Source organism: Mirounga leonina, unplaced genomic scaffold, assembly GCF_011800145.1.
Source record: "Mirounga leonina isolate KUSES-001 unplaced genomic scaffold, KU_Mleo_1.0 Mir_53, whole genome shotgun sequence".
Taxonomy (NCBI): Eukaryota; Metazoa; Chordata; class Mammalia; order Carnivora; family Phocidae; genus Mirounga; species Mirounga leonina.
Genome location: NW_023270807.1, coordinates 100,459,871 through 100,483,717, shown reverse-complemented (window position 1 = coordinate 100,483,717; position 23,847 = coordinate 100,459,871). Strand labels below are relative to the sequence as shown.

At 44.0% G+C, this 23,847-nt stretch overlaps 1 protein-coding gene across 1 annotated transcript in view; it reads right to left on the bottom strand.

Moving 5' to 3' along the window:
- PLEKHG1 (pleckstrin homology and RhoGEF domain containing G1) overlaps nt 1-5,544 on the bottom strand; it is a 223,273-nt gene extending 217,729 nt beyond the window's left edge. Inside the window, exon 1 of the mRNA XM_034991003.1 lies at nt 5,411-5,544. The gene's annotated coding sequence lies outside the window, so the exon portion shown is untranslated. The remainder of the gene's footprint in view (nt 1-5,410) is intronic.
- Nucleotides 5,545-23,847: the final 18,303 nt, after the last annotated feature.

Genomic DNA, 23,847 nt, shown 5'->3' with positions numbered 1-23,847 from the left:
TCATTATCAGAAAGGACCTACTTGGTCAGAACAATGATCAGCCCCTTGGGAGACAGAGGAGAGAAGGAGTATTTATGTTAAATTAACTCTAGAAAACAGAAGGACAGAAGCTCCAGCTAATGCCTTCATTGTCCCTAGAAAGGCATTTATGTGCATTAAAGATTCACACATCCCTGCAGATACCTGCCAAAAGGAATCATCCAGCTGCAGAAGGACCTACTTTCATTATCAGAAAGGACCTACTTGGTCCTTTGGGTGAAGTGAACTTCCATCATGTCACCCAAATCTTAGTAAACTAAGAAATCTTAGCGGAGGCATGTGGGGAAATATGGGAACTAAGTAAACTAAGAAATCTTAGTAAAGTAAGTAAACTAAGTAAACTAAGAAATCTTAGTTTACTAAGAGCTCAAAAGATTCAGTGCTACTCAAGCATTCCCCATATGTATATGTCAGATTACGAACCATTAAATCTTAAAGAGAAAATAGAGAACAACTGGAAAAAGGAATGACAAAGGAGATTTGATTGTAAGTCCATTTCCACTGAGCCGGCTTAAATAGAGCCTATTGGTTATTTTGGGTTTCTGCAAAAATACTGAAGGATACCACAAACATAGCCTATTTCATTTAGGACAGAGGTGACAAACTATGGCTACAGGTCACGGCCAGCCTGCAGCCTGTCTTACGTGGCAGTCGAGGAAAGATCAGTTTTAATATTTTAAAAGGACTGTAAACAAACAGCACTCCCCTCCCCCCCACAAAGAATATATGGCAGAGGCATCCAGGTACCAGAAAAATGCTTACTATCTGGCTCTTTATGGGAAAAGGCTTACCATCTAGAACTTCTTACTGTCCTCCTCTGTCTCTATTCTGACACAGCTCATCTGAGTTAGTGCCTAGTGTGACTAGGCACGTAGAGAACTAGATCTATGTACCACCTCAGAAATGAAAGCCAGTTCAATCGTATGATAATTTATTGCTTTAGGAATTCCTCTTAGGAGAATTCTAAATTTTTAGCCGATTGTTAGACTCACACCCATTTCAACTTTGTCTTTGATATTTTAAGATGTCCTCCTTACACTCTAGGGCTTGCTGGCTTTTGGCCAACTGCTATAATGGTTTTACCTTCCCTCGTGCTAGTGGCAAGTGGCTTCTGCAGGCCCCACAGCAGCCTGGTTATTAAAGCTTACCAAAACAACCTTCTTTTTTTAAAAAAGATTTTATTTATTTATTTGACAGAGAGAGACACAGCGAGAGAGGGAACACAAGCGGGGGCAGTGGGGGAGGGAGAAGCAGGCTTCCCGCCGAGCAACCTTCTTAATTAAAGACCCGTGAAAACCCCGACTCTCCTCCCATCGGGTTAGTACATCAAGCGGGTGTAGCTGGAATCTTTTTCAAAACAGCCTCACATGCTTCAAGTCGACTTTTTCTCCAGGATTGTATGGGATGGGGGAAGGAAGAAGAAGGTTATGGGTTTTTGGATCCACGGATGTAACATACTTTAGCTTTCCATCAAACAGTAATTCAGTATTTACCAAAAGAAGATGTTTAGGCTTGGAAATTTTTACTTGGCTTCTATCTCACCAGAAAAAAACGTGTTTTTTTGGGGGGGGGTAACCTTGTGTATACAGATTGAAAAGATAGCAAAGCATGACTCAAACATGAAAACTATTCTAGATATACGGTCAACTCCTGATCACTGGGAGAGGAATCACCCAGGCATACGAGAAGTTGTTCTGTAGCATCTGGGTAACCTGTGGCCCTGTTATCCTACAAACAAACCTGGGCCTTCTCACTAGGAGGATCAGCCCACACTTCTATTATCTTTGCTACAACATTTGTTGCTTTTCATCAGCGTGAGCAATATAAAGCTGAACGTGGAGTCGTCTCTTAATTACTTGAAAGCTGGCTCTATATTCGTAAGTTCTACTTGGCACAGACACCCATGGCTCTTTGGGGTCTTTGGGGTCAGCTTTTCATTTTATTAAGATTGATGCAGGCTGTGATGAAACATTAGTAGTTGAGATGCCTGCCACCCCCAAGTACTCGGCTGCGTACAGTCTTTGTCTAGAAAATGTTCCCATTTCCATCCCTGCTGAATACATGACCATTTTGCTTTAGGAACCATGTTTTTCCTAAGTCGAAAGAGACAAGTGATTTTTTTTTTCTGAAAGAATGATTAATTAATAAAACATATGTCCCTATGCCACCATCATTTCTAGATAGTACCGACTGGGGTAAAGACAAGTGAACCTGGGTTAAATCACAATTCTGCTAGTAGAGAGCTTTGTAACCTCCAGCAAAAACACTCACTTCTGGGACTTGGTTTATCAACAACAATCACCTTTAAAGCATACAGTGTGGCAAACACTTACAATGGATCGTCTCATTAATAATCATCAACGCTCAGCATGACTCCACAGGGAAGAGTCATTATTTCCTAAATTTACAGAGGAAGAAATGAGTCAAGGTGAGATAATTCAGAGAGAGTGACCACCTATAATTGTTACATTTTCCTGATTGTAAAATAATCTACATCTAAATAATTTCCTTAGAGGGGTCAAGGTCTCAGTGGTAATGAGCTGCAGGGAGGCAAATTTCATTCACGGGTCAGTTAATTCCAGAGCACTTGGTTCTTCCCAACTCATGCTTTACCAAATCTTTAAGATGTAGGGGCTGACCAAGATCATCCAGGCGTTCTAGCTTTAATATTCCATGCATCTAAACATCCCTGCAGGAGGATTAAAAGGTGATAATTGTTTGAAAGACCAACCACTAGCAATGAAAACAGGAGGGAGAAGCCTGCAAAAAGTGGATTGCAGCCAATAAGAATCAGAGCATAGGGGCACCTGGGTGGCTCAGTCGGTTAAGCATCTGCCTTTGGCTCAGGTCATGATCCCAGGGTCCTGGGATGGAGCCCTGAGTTGGGCTCTCTGCTCAGCGGGGAGCCTGCTTCTCCCTCTCCTTCTGCCTGCCACTCTGCCTACTTGTGCTCTCTGTCAAATAAATAAATAAAATCTAAAAAAAAAAAAAAAAAAAAAAAGAATCGGAGCATAGATCCAGGAATTGCTTTTAGTTTACTAAGAGCTCAAAAGATTCAGTGCTACTCAAGCATTCCCCATATGTATATGTCAGATTACGAACCATTAAATCCTAATTAAATCACTCAAAAATCATATCCTCAAAGGAGAACAAAATAGTACGGGTTATTCTTGGTTTTGAAAAATTACACTGTGGGCGCCTGGGTGGCTCAGTTGGTTAAGCGACTGCCTTCGGCTCAGGTCATGATCCCAGGGTCCTGGGATCGAGTCCCACATCGGGCTCCCGGCTCAGCGGGGAGCCTGCTTCTCCCTCTGACCCTCTCCTCTCTCATGCTGTTTCTCTCTCGCTCGCTCTCAAATAAATAAATAAATAAATAAATAAATAAATAAATAAATAGAAAAATTACACTGCTGGTTTCTATTGATTTGTTTAAAAGTGATTGCTTAACCTGTCCAGAGCACAGACTGAGTGTCCCATGGAAATATTTAAGCTTGTATCTGGTAGCATCATCCATATTCAAGTCACCGGAAGAACTGGTGCCCATGGTGAAGATGGAGATGAGCAGGGAAACAGATCAAGGAAAGCATGATTAGGTCACGGACCCGACTGCCAGATAATTTTCTCACTTTGCCCCTCAAAAGCAAGCTTCAGGGAGCGGATGCAGGACGGAAGGGAAAGGTCAGGCAGTGATGGCTATGGGTGGCCTACGCGGTATGAAGTCAGCAAGATGGGACAACATTTCTTCGGGTGATTTGGGGGCCTGACAGGGGCCTCAAATCGGACAAAAAGGAAAGTGAAGAATTAGGGATCCAGACTCAAAGACACTAAAGGATCATATGTCAAACCATCACTTTTCTATGTAAGTCTTGAATATTGTAGCCCAAATCAGTATCACCAGAGGTTTGGGGCAGGGGGAGTGAGCACGAAGCTTTAGAAACTACCTGGTTCCTGTACATCGCTTTATAATCGGGAAGCCAAGGGCACCGGAGGGACTCGCCTGCTCAGGTCTCAAGTTAGAATAGAGTTTTCTTATTCCCGGACACGACGGGCTTGGGAATGTTTTAATAGCGTCTAATCAAAGTCCAAAGCCTATAAATTCTTTAAAAGTCAGTCAACTACAGAAACCGAGAAGCCAGAAGAAGCTGATTTTAACACCTGATAACTATTTTCATAGCATTTACACGACCTTCTAGGCCTGGAATTCTGGGAGATGACCAATTTGACCTAGAGTCAACATTCTGGACTCCTCCTGGTTTAAATACGAAACACGAGGTAGTTCGGTATCCACCGGTCGGCAACCCCCCACACCAGCTCTCCGCCGGAGCTCCACATAGATGCCGGCTGGAAACAGCCTTCCCCGGGGCTCCCACTCAACGATTTCAAAAATCTGTGCAGTAGCCGGGGCCACCTGAGGGTGGTACAAACGGAGCGTTAAGGACCAGAACTTAATACAACACCGGCTCTACAAACAAGACTCCAAGGCGCACTTGAAAAGTCACCCACCTCATTGTTTCCAAGGAACCGAAAGAAATGTAACAGCTTAACTTCTCCCATTAGACCCTCCTTAGGCTTCTGGTTTAGGAACCAGACTCTCAACGGAGGACACAAGCGGGGCTGGGCTTGGGGCATCCCGCGCAGACCCCGGCCGTCCTCCGAGGCCAGGAGGTCGGCAACGTCCCAGCGGACCAGGTGCTACCATTTACCCCCGTGACGGATGGGATGAGCTACCTCAACCCCCGCCCCCCACCCCCAGGGAGCATATTTGCAGAGCCGGGACCCCAAGGCTAGTTCCTACAAAGGCAGGGGTCCCCCAAGCCAAACGCAGCGCCCTGTCCTCCGACTCCCACCGCGGTTCGCGGGTCCTGGGAGGCCAGGCGCCAGGACCGGTGTTGGGGAGTTAACCTCGGGTGTCCGGCCATCGCGTCCCGTTTTCGGACGGTCCTGTTTGAGTTGTGGGGTTGGGGTTTGTAACACTCCTGGGTGCCCGCAGAAAGCCCTTCTCGGAGCGGGCGGAGGGGCGGGAGAGCGGGGCCGGCAGATCGAGGCTGCGCCGCGGCTGGGGCCGGGACTCGGGGACCGGGAGTCCCCCGAGCCCGGGCGGCGGCGCGTCGCCCCCTCCAGGCGGCGGCGGGCAGCGGCGGGCCCCAGGTCCCGGCGGCGGGGGCGCGCTCCGGGAACACCGTCTGCCCCCACCCCGGAGGGAGCGCGCCGGGGAGAGGGGGCCCGGGGCACCCCGCTCCGCCCGGCGCCACCTGCGGATTGGGGTGCCAGGCCGAGGGTCCCTGGGTCCCCTTCCCGTTCCCCGGGGCTCCTGGCGAGCGGTCCCATCCCTGGAAAAGGACCCCGGGTGTCGGGCGAAGCGGGCGCTTACCCGGAGAGGGGCGGCTCCCGCGCCCGGCGGCCGCGCTCGCAGGTCGGCGGGGAAGGTGCGGCTGCGCTGCGCGGGCTCCGGCTCCGGCTCCCGCGCCCGCCGAGCGCCCTGCGCCGCCGCTCGGGCTCGGACTTCCTCTTCCTCGGCTCGGCCCCGCCGCTCGGCCGCGCTCCCCGTCTCGGCCGCGCCCGGGCCCGCCCCTCCCAGCGCCGAGATGCCGGCCGGGCCGCCGAGAGAAGCGGATCTTCGGTCCCTCCTCCCCGCGGCCCCCGGGCGAGCAAGGTGGGGAGGAGGAGGGGGAGAGCCGGAGAGCGAGATTAAGCACTTGGACTTGTCACTGGAGGGTTGCCAAAGAGCGCAAATTACAACCCCTGGGGGATTTTTTTTTTTTTTAAATCCCAGCTACCGTTTAAGCAGACACATCATTTTTCTTCATTTTCTGGGATCCTCGGGTCTAGCTTTCTCTTGGACGTGATAATTTCCCATACGATTTCCTTAAAATAATACCAAAAATCGTTTTTTTAAGTCAACATTCTACTATTGCACAGAAGCTTTGGGGTAATACTATGTAAAAAGGCGGGGGGTGGGGGGAAGCTCAGGTTTTCAGGCATCATTACCCTAATCACCTAAGTTAATGCACCAAATAACCTTTGCTTAGAGAAAGTAAAAGTGAAAAGGAGCGAAGAAGACTAACCTTTGTAATAGCCTGATAAATGTTTAAAGGCGCCGGCTCTGTAGTAAAATTATGACTTCGGTCAAAGGTGCCTAGGATGACCGTCAAAAGCATGCGAAGTGATTTCTTAACGCTTATCCCGTCAAAAGCAGACATATCATGTCTGCCTATTGGCTCCATTAGGTTTTGTCATTTGTAGGAATGCGTTCTCACATTGTTTACAGACCTTCAGCTTTACCAGTTATTAGCTATGTGACCTTGAGCAAATTAGTTACCCTCTCTGTGCCTCAGTTCCCTCATCTGTAAAATGGGGATAGTAATGGTAGTGCCTACCCCAGAACTGCTGTGTGTGATTTAAACAAGGTAATGCACAGGAAAGGCTTAGGAGTCTAAGTCTGGATAATAAAGCCTAGATACAAGTTAGCTGTTACTGTTGTTGATTTTCCCCTATCGTCTGCTTTTATGCATGTACGTGATTATGGAGAATATAATAAAGATCTGAAACAAAACAAGGTTTTGTGCAGTAAGGTTACACAGTGTCACAGTTCTCTCCCCACAACGCGCAGTTTATGTTCAGTTTTACAATTTATTTTGTCTCCGCGACTGACTTATGTTACCTAAAGCGATGAGACGGGGTTATGCTTGGACTACGCTACCACGGAAGATTTGCAATGGGACTAAAACAGATCTTTGCCATCTTCAAAGCATCGTTTCAGATGGTCCTGCAATAACCTTGTGAGGTCGACAGGACAGGTGCTAGCTTCTTTCCACAGACGGGAAATGGAGGCTCGGGAGGCTTAATCAGGACCCTTTCCAGGACATGGAGTTCACATAAAACTGTGCCTATCACCTCATCTCTCTCTGTTGTTACTCGCGATAGAAGTGAGCAGGAATACCTCACACGTGTACAACACGTTTGTGAGCTGGTACACATTGATGGTCTTTATCACTCCTGTGAGGTAGGTGCTGGTCTCACTTGACACTCCAGGGGCCTCAGGCTCAAAGAAGCTAATTGATGTGTGTGTGTGTGTGTGTGTGTCTGCTGGATAGGGTGTTGGGGACAACTTGGAAAAGAAGGGATGAGAATTAGGGTTTCCCGATTCCTGGAAAATGCTCTCTGCTCCTCTACTCGCTGACCCCACATACTCACACATTTCTTCGCGCAGAGGACTTAGAGAAGCAGTGCGATCTGACCACCAGTCACAGACTCTGTCTCTTACTAGCTGCTCACCCGTAGGCAGATAACAGTTGTGAACTTTGGTTCTTTATCTATGGAATGGTTATTATTCACTTCACCTCAGTTTATTAATGAAGTGAGAGGTGGGAGGTAGGAAGTAGAAACAGGTACATGAAATCTCTTTTATTGATACTGAGTGCCGAGTACAGCACGAGGCACCTAATCTGCATTGTCAGTCCTGATTTCCCAAATGAATGCACTCCACCCTTCAGATCACTAGAGAGCGATCTTGAAATCACCTGGTTTATCACACTGTGTATCTAGTTTATCTGTGTGTGCCCAGCACTTTGCTCAACTCCTAACACAATAGAAATAGAAGTTCTGTGGGTGGGTAGATGGATGGATGGATGGATGAAAGAAAGGGCAATGTAACAGTCTTGAACATGCTACTATGTAGCCTTCCATGTTAGTAATATGCTACTCTCCCCTTTAAGGAAAAGAATCCTTGGAATGACTTTCTTTCTTTCTTTCTTTCTTTTAAAGATTGTATTTATTTATTTGACAGAGAGAGCAAGAGAGCACAAGTAGGCAGAGTGGCAGGCAGAGGGAGAGGGAGAAGCAGGTTCCCTGCTGAGCAGGGAGCCCAACTTGGGGCTCAATCCCAGGACCCTGGAATCATGACCTGAGCTGAAGGCAGACGCTCAACAGACCGGGCCACCTAGGTGCCCCTCCAATGGAATGACTTTCTAATGGTACATCTAATATCAGGAATATTCTCTGGGTGAGAGGTTTTCTTATTATTAATTCCAATATCAGTCAAGGTCAAAAAAGGGAAAAAGAAACCACTTAAAGTATTTACAAAAGAGAGATTTTATGCAAGGACTGGACTCCGCAAGTGATGGAAGAACCAAGAATCCAAAAGGAGAGATGATGAAGCAGCCCAGAAATTATCAACAGCAGAAAGCCACTCACTCTCCCAGGCTGGAGAAGCAGGGGGAGGGGTTGTTCCGGATGGAACCTGTCTTTGAGAGCCGGAGAAACAGCCACCACCTTAGACACTTGCAGAGAGGGGGAGAAACACCCTGGTTTTCCCCTTTCTTTGCCCCATAACCCAACATGGGTTGAACCCAGCTGACAGGGGAACCCGGAACACTCAGCCTATAGGGGTGCCCCATTGCCACCCCTGTAATCCTGTGATACTGAACATAAAAAGGGCCAGGAGGATCTGAGGACAGCCAGCCCAGGCCTAGCCTATCCCTCAAAGCATACCTCTCCCTTAAGATGGGTCTACCAATTATACTTCTGCCGAAGAGATGCTCTTGCCTTTTGAGATTATTGAGTGTCCCCCATAGCATCTCATTCATTCCTCATACAGACCTGGTGAGATAGATACTATAATCCCTAGATTACATACAAGGTCACAGAGATTCTGGAAGTTTCAGTGATTTGGTCAAGGCCACACAGCCATACGTGGTGGAGTAGGTTCCAGCTCTCCTGCGTGTCCCACTAACTCAGCTGTTTCTAATGAAAAGCAGTGCAATCATACACAGTCTTGTATAGAATCACATTTCAGGGTCACCAGTCCACGCCCATATGGGAGTTAATGTTTGCAAAGCTTACAGAGTCAAAAGGCTGGATCGCGCCTTGCTTCCATTTTATGACTTATGGTGATAACTTTTATGATGCCGATGATGGCTGTGCTGAATTTATGATCACACAAGATCAGAAACATCGTGTCCATTGGATTATCGGAGTACCTCAGGAAAAACATGGGTATCATTTATTTGTTCTTTTTTGGAAAAGCTATTTCAATTTCAAATTTGATTTTGTGAGGCTTTCAGGAAATGATCTAGAATATTCTGGCCAGGTGAGAGAGATTAGGGTAAGCGAAGGGTCTTACCGTATAGAGTCTCATGTAGGGAAGACAGAAAACCAAGAGCGTAAGTAAGTGCATGGTAGGGTGACAAGCACCTTCAAATTCTCTCCAGCCAGGAGTGGGGATCAGCATCTGTATTGGGCTGGTGATCCCTAATTTGATCCTTCTCAAGTCTTAAATTAGCTAGAAGATTTAAAAATTAAGAAACTGTGCTGATCTCAAAGAGTGCAAGATAAAATGAGAAATGCCCATGATTATTAGAAGCTTGCTGAGTTGGGTCTAAAAGGAGGTAGCGGATTTGGAGGCCATTTGGAAATCCTGCCACTTTATAATATCTCCATTGCTGACCTGCAGCACAGTTTCTAAAATTCCTCTCCCTAGAAGCCGAGTGGATTAAGACCTGGTGTCCAGGAGGCAAGTGTGAATTCATTATCTATCAAAGGATAATATAGTGAAGGATTATCCTGCCCATTATTGAACTAGTCTATTGAGTGAACCAGGTAGTCTTAAAAAGCATAGTTTCCTACAGGAAGTCCCCAGGGGAAGAAGAGGATCCCAGATACCAGCCAGGGTAGGAAGAGAGCAAAGGGACACCAACAAATGCCAAAAAGGACAACAGAAATGTGCCGGGAGAACAGAAGCCTGTGAGCATCGTGTAAGTTGCCCATAGTCAACATCATAATTTTGTCTTTTTCTCTAATTGCCTAAATTTCCTCAATTTTGACCAATATAGCAAAGATGTACATGGACATTCTTTATAAATATTGATATTTGCAGAAAAAAATTCCCCTCCAACTCAAAACTTTTAATCTGTCTTCGTTAAATGAAATCCAGTATTATTTTATGCAAATGGCCTGAACATCTCTGTAATAGAGAATGCTCTTCATTGTGTTATATGAAATAAAGCAACACTGAACAGTTTATGCTTCTGCCTCAAAATTAGCTGTATTTTCAAGTTTATAACAGTATATGTGTGGAAGCTTTTAAAATTTAATGTATTTTTTGAGCTGTTTTCTCTCTGTCGGAGGTGTTCAAAGGAGGAGCTGCTTATAACTTTATTTCTCAAAAATATTATGTTTAGAAGTTCTCCACAAGAGTACTCTCACAGCCCTTGGAGTCTTACAGAAATGTGTGTGTTGGGGGTGGGTGTTTTCGGTTGTCACTATGGGAGGGGGGTTCTACTGGCAGTAAGATGCCAGGGTCGATAAGCTTTCTGCAATGTTGGGACAGTCCTGCACCATGAAGGGTGGTCCCATCCTAAATACCAACAGCATCTCCTGAAGGCCCCACTGTGAGGAGTCCCTGTAGATTGGGCATCACAAATTTAAATGCCTTCTGGGGCCAGGCCAGTAAAAAAAATTTGTTCAGCAGCTCAGAATTGTTAGGATGTGGTGTACACTTAAAGCATATCGTTCAAATTTTCTTAAACACTGTTTTGGCCAAACATACACTCGAGCTTCTCGCGGTCCTCCAGTTTGCTCCTTCCCTTTCACTTCCGTTGCTTCGGATGACTTTTCAGACAAAAATGAAAGAAAGGATCTTTCTTCCCTCCTCCATCTCCTCCTGCATCTTTCTTTCTTTTTTTTTTTTTTTTATTATTATGTTATGTTAATCACCATACATTACATCATTAGTTTTTGATGTAGTGTTCCATGATTCATTGTTTGCGTATAACACTCAGTGCTCCACTTCCTGCATCTTTTTTAAAGACATATAATCAACTGCATGGGGAAAGATTAATAGAAAATGCTTTTCTCCTCTAAGAATTCAATGCCATGGATGCTTTAATTGAAATGATAAAATGAGTGGGGGGAAAAATCAGACTATTTTTAACCATGAAAAATTGAGTTAATTAAAAATTTAAATAATAAACTGATGACAGAGGATTCTAGTGTGTTCTCTCATCCTTCTGTATCTCCTCTTTTCTGATGTTGATGATATACAACAAATCCTTACAAGTTAGTAGACATAACAGTGAGTGCTACTGGAGTCTGAACCCCTACAAGTTTTAAGTCTACATTAAGATGCTCTGCGTCTTATTTAATCTTCACAATTAAGTGTATTTTCTCCATTTTATAAGTGAGGACACCAAGGCTTAGAGAGCTCAGGTGATGTGGTCAAGGCTTTATAAATAGTAAGAAGCAGTGCCAGAATCTGGAATCAGATTTGGTGATTCCCAAACCTGCCCTAAGTGCCGTGTACCACTGAGATGAGTGTCTCCGTGCATCAGCCGTCTTCATCTCTCCATTTTGGTCACCTTTTACGAGTTCACGACCAGTAGTCATGACTTCTACACAGATGTTCATGGGCCAATGCACACATGTGCCCTGATAAGGAGGTACTGTAAATATCTGCAGTTCAAAATCTTTTCCCCTCAGTCTGAAATCCAACAATCCAACAAATGGGAAGTTTTTCTGAAATCCTTTGTACCAAAGCCTGCCCTGCCCTGAAATCATTATGCAATAAAGCCTTACCTTCAGTGGTTAGAGACTATTTGTAGTTTTTGCTTTTAATCCCATTGGGTATGAATTTTTCAATTTAGCTGCAGAAATATGAGGGTGATTGATTTCAGGGTGCCATCCCAGACTCCTGCAAAAATACGACATATCTGTGGTATATACACACAGAAAGAATATGCCTTTCTTTTTTTTTTTTTTAAGATTTTTATTTATTTATTTGACAGAGAGAGAGATAGCGAGAGCAGGAACACAAGCGGGGGGAGTGGGAGAGGGAGAAGCAGGCTTCCCGCCGAGCAGGGAGCCCAATGTGGGACTCAATCCCAGGACCCTGGGATCATGACCTGAGCTGAAGGCAGACGCTTAACGACTGAGCCACCCAGGCGCCCAAGAATATGCCTTTCTAAGAGTCCCCATCAAAAACCCCTAAAATCTTGCATTAGAGATTATGAATCTGGAGCTTCACGAAGCCCACATTATATTGAACAGATGCTATTAAAACTCTATTTCCTGAATGGTAAGAAGCAGTGGCATGTTGGAGTTGGCTTGTACTAGTTTGCAAGAGCTGGTTGTTAACATTTCCAGAATTCTGTAAGCCAGTGGATATCAAGTTGGTAGCCTGAAATTGGCCATGGTAGGAATATTTACACTGCAGAAAGTGGCAAATGCTACAAATCAGGTTTCCCTCCTCTGCCTTGCCCGGAAGCTCATTGTTAAACATTTACCAGCACACCACTGAAGTAGGGATGAGATAAGAAAGGGGGTAAAATGCTATGCTGTGAGCTCGTCCCAGTCCACCCTCCCTGCAAGTTGGAAGGTGTTAAGGGTCGGTCTAGGACGAAGAGAAAATGCAGTGTTGGTTTCACCGGGGCAAAACACTTTTCATAGACTATCTTAGTCTTTTTGTCTTGGGGATGATTTTGATAGTGCTGAACAAGATTGTTAGTGCATTGATTGAGACTTCTCAGGAAACAAAGGCTTAGAGGCGTGGGTAATGTGGCCAATGTTTTCTGACAAGTAAGACGCAACAGGAATTTAGAGATACAAGGGAATAAGGAGTTACATGTTTGAGGTGCATTTTATTGGTACATCAATAAAAGGAGAGCCGGTGGAATTGCCTTAGAATGTCCACCCAAGTTCTCCCCAGGGAATTCAGTATTGTGAAAAATTATTGCCACCATGTTGGGGCAATCTCAGTTTTACACGTGTTGTGATAAACATCGAGGTGTGAATTTTCTCCTCATCCTCCTCTGTGTCTCTCTTTTAAAGGAAGACATGAAAAAGAGTCAGATTAAGGTTGTGCAGAGGCCAACCGAAGTTTTCACGATGTTGCCAGTCACGAGGATTCCGTGGGACCCATGCCTCCTGCGCTCAATCAGGCAAGATGTTTGGACCTTATGTGCCACGGGGAGTGTATGGATTGAAGCAAGAGCACATGGGAGGCTCAGTTAGTACACGAACCACCACAAATTTAGAGGGAAAAGATTTTTAGCCCAAAGAAGCCCTTCTACACTGCTACCTTCAAATGGAGTTTAGTGATTATCCAGTTTTCCTTTTTTTATGTCTTCAGGCTAACTCCACTACCTGCAAGGAAAGGAATTTTACACTCAAGATCTGAATGCACATGCTATCGAAAGGAATAAAAAGGGAACTGAATAATTATGAAGAACAAAGTGATCAGCAGAAAGGGGAAAAGCCCCATAATTATTCTTACTCATTTACACCAAAAAAAGGTCTTTGAGACCGTAAATTGGCAATGCTCTTTTGGACATGATCATCTCAGAAATAATGATCTAGGGCCATCACTGAGGTCTCTATAACAACTCTTTAGAAGCTACTGGCAAATTTAGAGACTTGGGATATTCAATAAAATGCTATTCCTTTTTCATTTCCATTTTAAGTGGTAGCAGGCTATGGTTCCTGAAGATAAAACATACCTTATTCCAAGCAAAAACTCTAGAAGGAAAAGTTCCAGTGAAATCAGGCTTTCAAGGTTGTTCTCACATCAACTGCAAAATGTTGTTCCAAATGTCTGGTAGTAGGAATACGATGATCTAGAACTGCGTTTTCATATTACATATATACTAAGTTAAAACATGAACTTTGAAATATAGCTCAATGTAGCCCAGTCCTGTAAGACAAATGCAAGATTAACAATAAAATTAAGTCCCATGATATTCTCAAAAAAAGAGGAAAATTTTGATTGGGGAATATTGGTACTTGAAAATATGAAGACCTGAAATTTAAACAGGGTTTAATGATGAAGGAAGAAGTTATCAGTAGGCTGATAGTGCTCAGTCTTGGAAGAACAGTGGGACAATATGGGGAGCACGGGGTGATTAAATAGCCGAGGGAGGAAGCTGAGATTTCTTTTTTATTTCTGGGAGCTCCTTGGAAAAAGAGGATTGGAGACTGTATCCTCCTTCTAACCTCAAGATACTTTCTTCAAGTTAGCATGACCAAGGTTTCTGATCTGCTAAAATATGGTGGACTGAGTTTTTGTCATACACACATTTATTTATTTATCTTAAAGGTTTATTTGTTTGAGAGAGGAAGAGAGAGAGCATGAGTGAGTGGGAGGAGGGGCAGAGGGAGAGAATCTTCAAGCAGACTCCCTGCCGAGCACAGAGCCTGATGCAGGCCTCGATCCCACCACCCATGAGATCACGACCTGAGCCGAAACCAGGAGTCAAGCGCTCAAACGGCTGAGACACCCAGGCGCTCTGTCATACAGGCAATTTATAATAAAATATCTCAAATTCATTTTTTCTCCTAATTTGTTATTAAATTTGGGAACAATTTTATTCATCACCTTTAGCAATCAGACTCTATTAATATGGAGGATCTTGGATAAACTTAAGAATTAGTAATAATAAATGAAAGATTCTTACTACGTATTAGTTCCTTCATGCTCGTTCAGTGAATATACCACAAATATGGAGAATCATACCTGCATCAGCTAAAGACTGGTGAGATCTAACTATTTCACTTGCGTGTATCAGCCTTCTCAGAAGAGAAATAAAATCCCCCTCCACATCGCAATCCCATTGCATATGTATTTGTGCCTCTTTGTACACGTCCATTCTTCCAGACTTCCTTTCTCTTTTTCTCTTAATTTCTGAGCCTGCTTCTGCCGACAAGCTCAACTTCATTCACGTTATAAAATCCTTATTCCCATTAGCATTTTCTTCCAGCTGAATTCAGCAAAGCCTGATTACATAATAGTAACATATTGCATATAAATTCTGAGATGTTACACTTTTCTTTGGAATTTTGTGATAGAATAAATTAAACCAGAAGCCAAAGAAACGTCATGCTTTTTCTCAATTTATCTTTAAAAAGATCATTCTTTTCAAAACTAATTTCTTATTTTTATAATTTCCTTTGACTAATTCACCATACTTGGACAAGTGACAAAGGTATAGAAGAAAACCACCTGCCAAATACCTAGACAGAGATTCCAAAGAAGGTAGAGACCTCACAGATTACATGGACTCAGCTGCCTCTGTAGATTCGAGTCCTTTGTAATGCGATTAACCTCAGGCACATTCCATATACCGGTTTCAAAGTAACTTTTTCTGAAATTACAGAAGGACTTTGTTTATGAAGAACCCAATTTCATGATCACTTTCCAGCAACCCAATACTTTCCTGAGAGTTGATTCCTACATTCCAAGCAAGATGTTTTGAGCTCCTATTTCTCTTAGGAAATGTATCCTTTCAAGAACAGAAAGGGTCTTTTAAAAGTATTCAGTAGGTAAAAAACAAACAAACAAAAAACCTATCCACCAAAGAAGAAGATAGCCTTGCTGTGGGCTAATTAAATTAACAAGCATCTGTAATCTAGCCATTCAAAATATAATACATAAAGCTGAAATAACCTCATACCTCCTAGGAGCACCCACATCTATTTCTTCTTTCTGTCCTCCTCCTCCGGCTTTAGTTCAAGTCCTCATCAAGTAATTCCCCGACTCGGGTGTGTCTGCTTTCTGGCTCCACTGTAGTCTACATAACCTGCTGTGAGCCTGATCTCAGCAGGATACTGTTTGTATAGCTAACAACACATAAAGGGCCCCCAAATGGTTAAAAGAAAACCAGACTGTGTGCTCAGGAAGGACTTTGAGAGTGTGACCCAGAGAGTAAGCAAAGACTCAAAGACTTCTGTGTAGTGGGGAGACTTGCCCAGTGGCCTGCAACCTGTGCGTTCTCTCTCTCTATGACGCTATCTCTTGGCCACTGTTCTTCCCAAGGTGTGAGGCGTATCACACCACGCCCTGCCCCCCAATTCTACCATTGCTTTCCAGAAGGGAAGCTATTCCGTGGGCAGTCACTTGGGGTTGGGACAAGTGGTTTTGTAGAGCTCCCATTGGAGGAGAACACATCTAATTACATGTCAGTGTTGTCCAGACTCGCACGGGCGTTAAGTAGAAAAAGATGTAGCTAGAGTTTGGGATTATAGTTGAGGAAGTTGCTCTACTTACACCCTTAGCTTTGAGTAATTGCAGGCTTGACTGGGAATTGATCTTTGAATTATACTGTTTTAGGGGCGCCTGGGTGGCTCAGTTGGTTAAGCAACTGCCTTCGGCTCAGGTCATGATCCTGGAGTCCCGGGATCGAGTCCCGCATCGGGCTCCCTGCTCGGCATAGAGTCTGCTTCTCCTTCTGACCCTAACCCCTCTCCTGCTCTCTCTCTCGTTCTCTCTCTCAAATAAATAAATAAGAAAAAAAAATCTGAATTATACTGTTTTATTTCTGATGTAAGGAAATAATCACCCCACTGTCAATTATCATGGAAAGTGGACCCATGGGATACCTACAAGGATGACCTAATTATCCTAAAGCAGAAAGATAAAAGAAGAACTTGACAGGCTTGGGACAAAGATATTTCCCTTAAAAGAAGGTGATGGTTGTGAATCCTCACACTATCAATCTTGTTTCAGAGATTTCTTAGTAAGATAGGCTCAAACACTGGAACTTCTGCATATTATTTGCAGTGTGCTGTCTACATACTTATTGACATTCATTGCTTTTATTTATTTATTTTTTTAGATGGGGGAGGGGCAGACAGAGAGAGAGAGAATCTTAAGCAGGCTTCACCCTCAGCGTGGAGCCTGACTCAGGGCCTGATCTCACAAACCTGAGATCATGACCTGAGCTGAAATCAAGAATCAGATGCTTAACTGCCTGAGTCATCCAGGTGCCCACATTCATTGTTTTTAAAAACTGTATATGCAGGGAGCCTGGATGGCTCAGTCGGTGAAATATCTGCCTTCAGCTCAGGTCATGATCCTGGGGTCCTGGGATCCAGCCCCGCCTCAGGCTCCCTGCTTAGCAGGGAGCCTGCTTCTCCCTCTCCCTTTGCCCCTCGCCCCTGCTCATGCTCTCTCTCTCAAATAAATAAATAAATAAATAATCTTAAAAAACAAACTGTATATGCATATCCCATAATGTGGATATGTTAACTCTCAATTAATTTCTTGTTTGATGATGTCACAATATTATGTCTTCAAAGAATCCCTCAGGATTGTTAAAGGAAGATGCTAAACCATGGGGTCCTCACTCTCAACTTGATACTCAGAGTGTACAGGTAAGTCAGGGACAACTGCCCTCATAGGGCTGGGTGAACCTCAATTACATGCCTATCAGCCAATCCTTGAACAAACTTCAGTGGCTCCCTAGTTTTAGGATCAAGTTCAAATTTCTTAGCCCAGTATTCAAGGCCAATTAATCTAGCCCCTATCTGACCATCTTGCCTTTTCTTCTTCTTCCACCAAAAGTTTTCAGTCGAACAAATCCACCAATAAGTAGTGGTCCCATATCACAGCATATCATTAGCATGTGACTTTCTGTGTTTGTGGCTGGGATGTTCTTTCCCATGTGTTCGTTGAGGAGATATACTCTTCCTCCAAAGAACAGTTCTGGTTCCGCTTCTTGTGTTAGGTTTTCCTAAAATCCCAGGGAAGAGTTCCTCTCTCAGAATGTCCAAACCCTGCCCTACATCTATTGTCTTCCCTGCAAACTGCAATGAGGACAAAAATCCTTTACCCACTATGCACTCAAAGTGTAATTATTGACAATGATAGAATAAGGCAGGTGAGACATTTAATTTCATAATGGTCAGCTTGCATGCACATGATTTTTTGTCTTTAAATTGATATAATTGAAGGTAGTCATCTAATAAACTGATTTATTGATGGGTTCTTAGAGCCTCAGCTTCTCTACCAAAGTATTTTTTAATAGACAGCTAACTACTTGGCAGGAGCATAGGGGATACGTAAGCTTAGATTGGATTAAAAGTAACTTTAGTGCCTTACTCCAGTCCCTCTTTACAGAAGAAGCCATTCTCTCTGCTGCCCTATAACTTCCTGGAATCTGATGCTGTTTGGTTTCATTTAATGGGTGGGATGATGCTGTAAATCTGTGGCTGCTACATCTGAAGTGAAAAACCACAGACTGACAATTTTCCAGAACTGAAAAGAACTTGGAGAAAGTCTAGTGCCACTTTTCAAACAATTTTCCAAATAACACCTGTCAAGAAAATAAAATAAAAATGCCAATTTATTCATGAATGACTAGTATGTGGAACAGTTTTTTATCAGTGAATTCTGCTGTGAGAAAGGATTGACTTAGTCATGGAAGTAACAGTCTACATAGCAGCTCCCAGTGTGGCTGGGTTACAGCCAGTCCCCCTGGTGGTGGGGTGGGCGGCTCTTTCTCAGCGGATCTGTCAATAGAGCTGTAAGGGTGAGAGGAGAGAAATACCTCCATACCAGCCCATGAAATGGAGGAAGTACTCCGGAGGCACAGGGTGCTTTCCCATCACGATTGTGAAGTGGATTTTGTTTTTTGTTTTGGGGGGGTGGTTTGGAGCTGGAAAAGCCCTACACTCACTTCTTGGGCTTGGCATAGACAGGGTGGAGGCAGAAAGATGTGGTTTAGTATTGCCAAAGTACCTTCACTGGCTGACACCTTGGAGGGACAGTCTTTAATGTAATGGCCTGCCTACCTAGAGAGTAGCTACTTTATTTCATTAATGCACAAATCCATGAAGGTACTCATTAATTCATCCAATATTTGCTGTACCCCGTGTTATGTGCCAGGACCATGCTAGACACAGGTGAACAGAAGAGATGCTATTCTAGTCCCCATGGAATTGTCATATAATGGGTGGAAAAGACTTCAATGACTTAATCCCCAAGTCCGTATAAATTGCCAACTGTGGAAACCAAAGGATGTATACATAGAAATTAATGTACTCCAGAGGTTCAGGGGAGTTGTCCCTAAAACGGTCATTTGAACTGGGATCAGAAGAATGAGTAGGAGTTAACATGGTTAAGGGGAAGGGATGAAGACAGAGAGAGTGTTCCAGGCAGAGAGAACATTTGCAGTCAATTCAAAGGCCCTGGGGCAGGATGGTTAGCCACTGGGAAAAGGTTGGAGGGCCGTGAGTGAGGAGGGGACCCAAGTCAGAGGCTGTTGCTTCAACAGAGGCTGTGGGGGCTTGATCTGAGTAGTTGGCTGCAGGGGGCAGAGGAACTGGGGTCAGATAGCTGAGATACAAGGAATTCCAGGTCAGTGTGCTAGGAAGACCAGGAATTATGAGGCCAGTAAATTTTCAACCCAGAGCATGTCGCTCGACTTCCCTGAGTTTCAGTTTCCTAATCTCTACAAAAAGATTGCATTTGGAGGAAAGCCAGGAGTGGTTTTCCTCTTACTTACTAATCAGGTGACTATTACAAAAATTAGTTAACTACTTTGCTCTACAGTTTGTTCATCCAGAAAAGGTGGATATTCTTGAAGATGAAATCAGGAATGGGGTGGACACAAATTCTGATCTCCTAAATTTTCTAATCTGTTATGGAAATGAGATAGTTCTTTATTTCACATTAATCTATTGAAGCAGGTTTTATGAGTAGGTTAGAAGTTGTCTCATCTACTTGGTTGAAACCAAACGGAGCTGAATTTGAATCTCAGTTCCTCTACTTAATTGCTGTATTAGTTTTTTATTGCTGCATAATAGAGTTCCATAAATTTAGCAAATTAAAACAATACCCATTTGTTGTTGCATAATTTCCTGAGGTCAGAAATCCAGCATGGCTCAACTGGGTCTTCTGCTAAAGACCTCCTGTGCAAGGTGTTGGCTAGCCATGTTCTCATCTGAGGTTCTGGCAAAGGACCTACTTCCAGGCTCATTGAGATTGTTGGCAGAAGTCAGCTTCTTGTGGTTGTAGGACTGAGGTCCTGGTTTCCTTGCTGGCTGTCAGCTAAGGGACATTCTCAGCCTTTAGAGGCATCTCTCCATCCTCCATCTTCAAGCCAGCAGTGGTTCCTCAGGCCTCCTCATGCTTTGACTCTCTCCAACTTCTTTTCCCAGTGGCAGGCAGAGAAATCTCTCTGCTCTTATGGTTCTATGTGATTAAGTCAGGTCCATGGATAATCTCTTATTTTAAGGTCAACTAAGCGCTATGATATAATCATGGGAGTGATATCTCATTATATTTACAGGTTTCAGGGATTAAGGCATGGAATCCTAGGAGCCATTTTCAGAATTCTGTCTACTGCAATCTCTGAACATGACCCTGATGAGATGGTTACTTAATCTGTATTGGTCTTAGTTTCCTCATCTGTACGAGGGAGTGAAATCATACCTTGAAGCATTATTGGGTTGATAAGTAAAATAAGACAGACACTGTGTCTGAAACATAGCAGATATGCAACAAATGTGAATACTCTTTTCCTGATTTATGTCACATTCAGTTTTGTACATTAAGAGCCTGGTTAACTCCTAATGCCAGATGAAATTTATTTTATTTTATTTTATTTTTTGTAAAAAAGAGCAATGGGTCTTCTGCCTTACAAGTTTGGAAAGTTCTTTTAGAGTTTTATCCTACTGTATGACCTAACCAGGATTTGGTTTCTCTTAAGTAGCTGAGAACTGGTGTATGCTGCATATAGACGTAAATTAAGAACTTGGACAAGAAAAGAACTTGCCAGAATTCAACCTTGGGGTGTTTATGTCTGATCTTAAAAGAAAATATGTCTTGGCAGTCAAAGTAACTTCTTGGTGGTGGCAGTGGTGAAGAGGAAAACAGGACTTTATATATAATTGCCAGAGTTTACTTTATCCTGCAAATTTTATGGGTAAATTCCCTCAAAGCCTATTTGCTTTTAAGACTGCAGAAACTGATGAAAGAAAGCACGGTTCTACCCTACTTTTTTAGTTGTGAAGACATCATAATCCTTGCACTGCAATGCTTCATGCATTCACTCCATGCAACAGTAAGTTTTTATAAAGCCCCTTTCTTTATTAATATGAATTTCAACAAAAGAGCCAAGAGCCCTTAAATCCATCAACTGGCCATAAATCTAAGCAGCTGCATTATGAGTCACTTGGAGATCAGCACAGTGAATGGGTTACTGTGCTTTCACCCAGGAGACAGAGCACACCCTCCCTGAAATGGTCATTCTCCCCTAAATCAGTCATATGCAGGTTTGGGGGGGAAGTCAGAACTGTAGCTCTTCACAAGTCTTCAAAAACAATGCGGTAGGTGGTAGAGGAACCACAGACCTAAATGCTGGTATTAGTTGGAGAAGACTAGCTCCTGTTGCGATTTCAAGTGGCCTTTTAACTGCTTAGGGGCCCTCATTTCTCCAGCAATGAAAAAGAATTCATAATTTCTGCATATGAATGTTTGCCTCATAGGAGTATCTTTAGGGTTAATGATACAGCATGACAAAACATGATTTGAGTGGAGCATATTATCTGGTGATGCATCTTTTGTGCTCTACTCCAAGGCTTAAGCCATAGATAATGACTAATGGCACAGTCTTGGAGGTCGGAGAAGAGAAACGTGATGTATGCTAGTTCTGCCCCATGCAGCCCCAAATCTTCTGATCCACAAATGTTCTCCACTCAATTCAGTCAAGTTTGGATAAAATGAAACCTCAGGAAACCGGACTCACTGAATTTTCAGGTCACCAGAACTCCCTTTCTTTTGTAATACATTATGTAGAAAATCTCTAGACATATTGATGCCTAAAAACGTTGTCTTAAAATGATTGGATGCTTTTCTCCCTAATACAATATTGTTTTAGCTCAGAGTTACCTTTCTGAAAATTTATTCTAACTGTGTAATGCCGGGGATGACTGGGCCAAGGGGAGATTGAACGGACGCTTGGGCCTCATCACAGAAGTCACTTGAAAATATGTCTGCATCTCCGATAGGTTGTTTTCTTTTAGTTTACTGCTTTCTTCATCAATGGGACACATACAGTTAACCTATTTAACTGAGGTCCATTTAGTGTCTGGATGACTGACATGAGCTCTAACATCCTGTTGTCTAGCATTTTTTTAGTGATTAAGAAAAGGACAAAAATACATACTGTGTGCTACAGAATACGTAAAAGAACGTGGGAGTTGGAAAAAGACATTTCATTTGGCTACTGTTTTTTTGAGAGATCGCTACATTGCTTGTATTATTTCATATGAAAAAGATAGCACATCGTCCTTGCTTCCATTTCCCTGATAAAGAAGTGGAGCACTAGAGAGGTTGGGAATTTTCCCAGGGCCACCCACCTAGAGGGTGCCGGGCTTGGGTTTGAGCGCGGTTCTGTCCGGCCCCGCCCGATGCCGTAATGCCCGTGCCTTCTGGGCTCCGCATGGTACGCACTGTAACCGCGCATCACAGGCTCCCGGGAGAAGGAAAGCCGTGCTCTGCGGGCAGACTGAGCTGACTGAAAGGGCTTTTCTTCAGGAGAGGAAACCACATCAGAGGAACAAGTGACATAACCCGGGCGAGCCTTGGGGCCGGCCTTGGTTGAGACTCAGCTCCTGATGGGATGTGGCCCTCCCAGCCTTTTGGGGAGTGGAGATGCCACATTCCCTGTCACCACGGGCTGTAGATGCCAAAGAGGGGCCAGCAGGCAGCACTCAGGGTAAGCTACTGGGAACAGCGTGCTCATTCTTCCCTTTAGCCAGGCATGAGGCGAGGTGGGCAGGAGGCTAAGGTGGAGGACCAGAGTGGTGTTCTGCCCAGGAAGGAGCTGTGGAACCCCGGGGGGAGGATGGTGTTCCATGAGACATGGCAACACTGACCATCCAGAGATGTTCCAGAGGCACCCCCTGGCTGTGCTTGTCATTCTGAGGCAAGATAAAGGGAATACCAAACCCCTTCCCTTCACTCATCAGGCTTGTGATCCCCGGGAGATAATTATTTTATTTTATTATTTTTTTCAAAGATGTTATTTATTTATTTGAGAGAGAGAGAGAAAGAGCATAAACTGGGGAGAGTGGCAGAGGGAGAAGCAGACACTCCACCGAGCAGGGAGCCCGATGCGGGGCTCGATCCCAGGACCCCGGGATCATGACCTGAGCCGAAGGCAGACGCTTAACGACTGAGCCACCCAGGCGCCCCTGGAGACAACTATTTTAATATAAACCTTGAACATTTTAATATGAATATTTCAAAATTTGGCAAAAGTTATAGTTGAGTGTAATGGATACATTGTAACTTACGAGGTTAGCATAGCACAATGCTCCCTCTTTTAATACCTATCTTCCTAACGCTCCCATAAGAGATCGGACCGCAGATTCCCAAATCTGCAGGGCTGCATGCCCACTCGCATGCAAGAGAGCAGCTGTAGGAGGCAAAGGACTGCCCGACATCGAAAGCCGATGCTGCCACTGGAGTACTGTCATCAGGCATGATTTATACACCGACGGGGAACCACGCTTGGTGATAAGCAGGGATGCATGGCTTCATGGCACACAGAGGCAGTAGGGAAGACTGCTCTTGAGGATTATAAAGTCACACCAGAAATAGAACTGTTGAGGAAGTTTGAAAGGTAAAATCATTTCCCCTTCATTTAGCAAATCTCAGCATCACGACTTCCAGATTTTAAAGGCAATCCTTTAAAAGACAGGGTGGAAGAAAAACATCAGGTGCACCTGTCCTATCCATATCCCTAAACTATGATGATATCCATTTAGTGACCCCAGGAGAGCCTCATGGCTGGTGGTAAAGATGCACCTGAAGCCCATTAGAGGATTTTACCATCTTCTTAAAACCTGACCCCAAAGCGATTTGTCATTTGCCTTTGCAATGAAAGCAGAAGTTTTATAATTATTTGACAGTAACCAATGTGGACCTGAGTGCCACATGGAGATTGTCAGGGGAGGATGATGTGCCCTTAGCTTGTCCCCTAATGAAATCATCATAGGCGAAATAACTCACGTCACTTTAGGAGAGCAGAATAA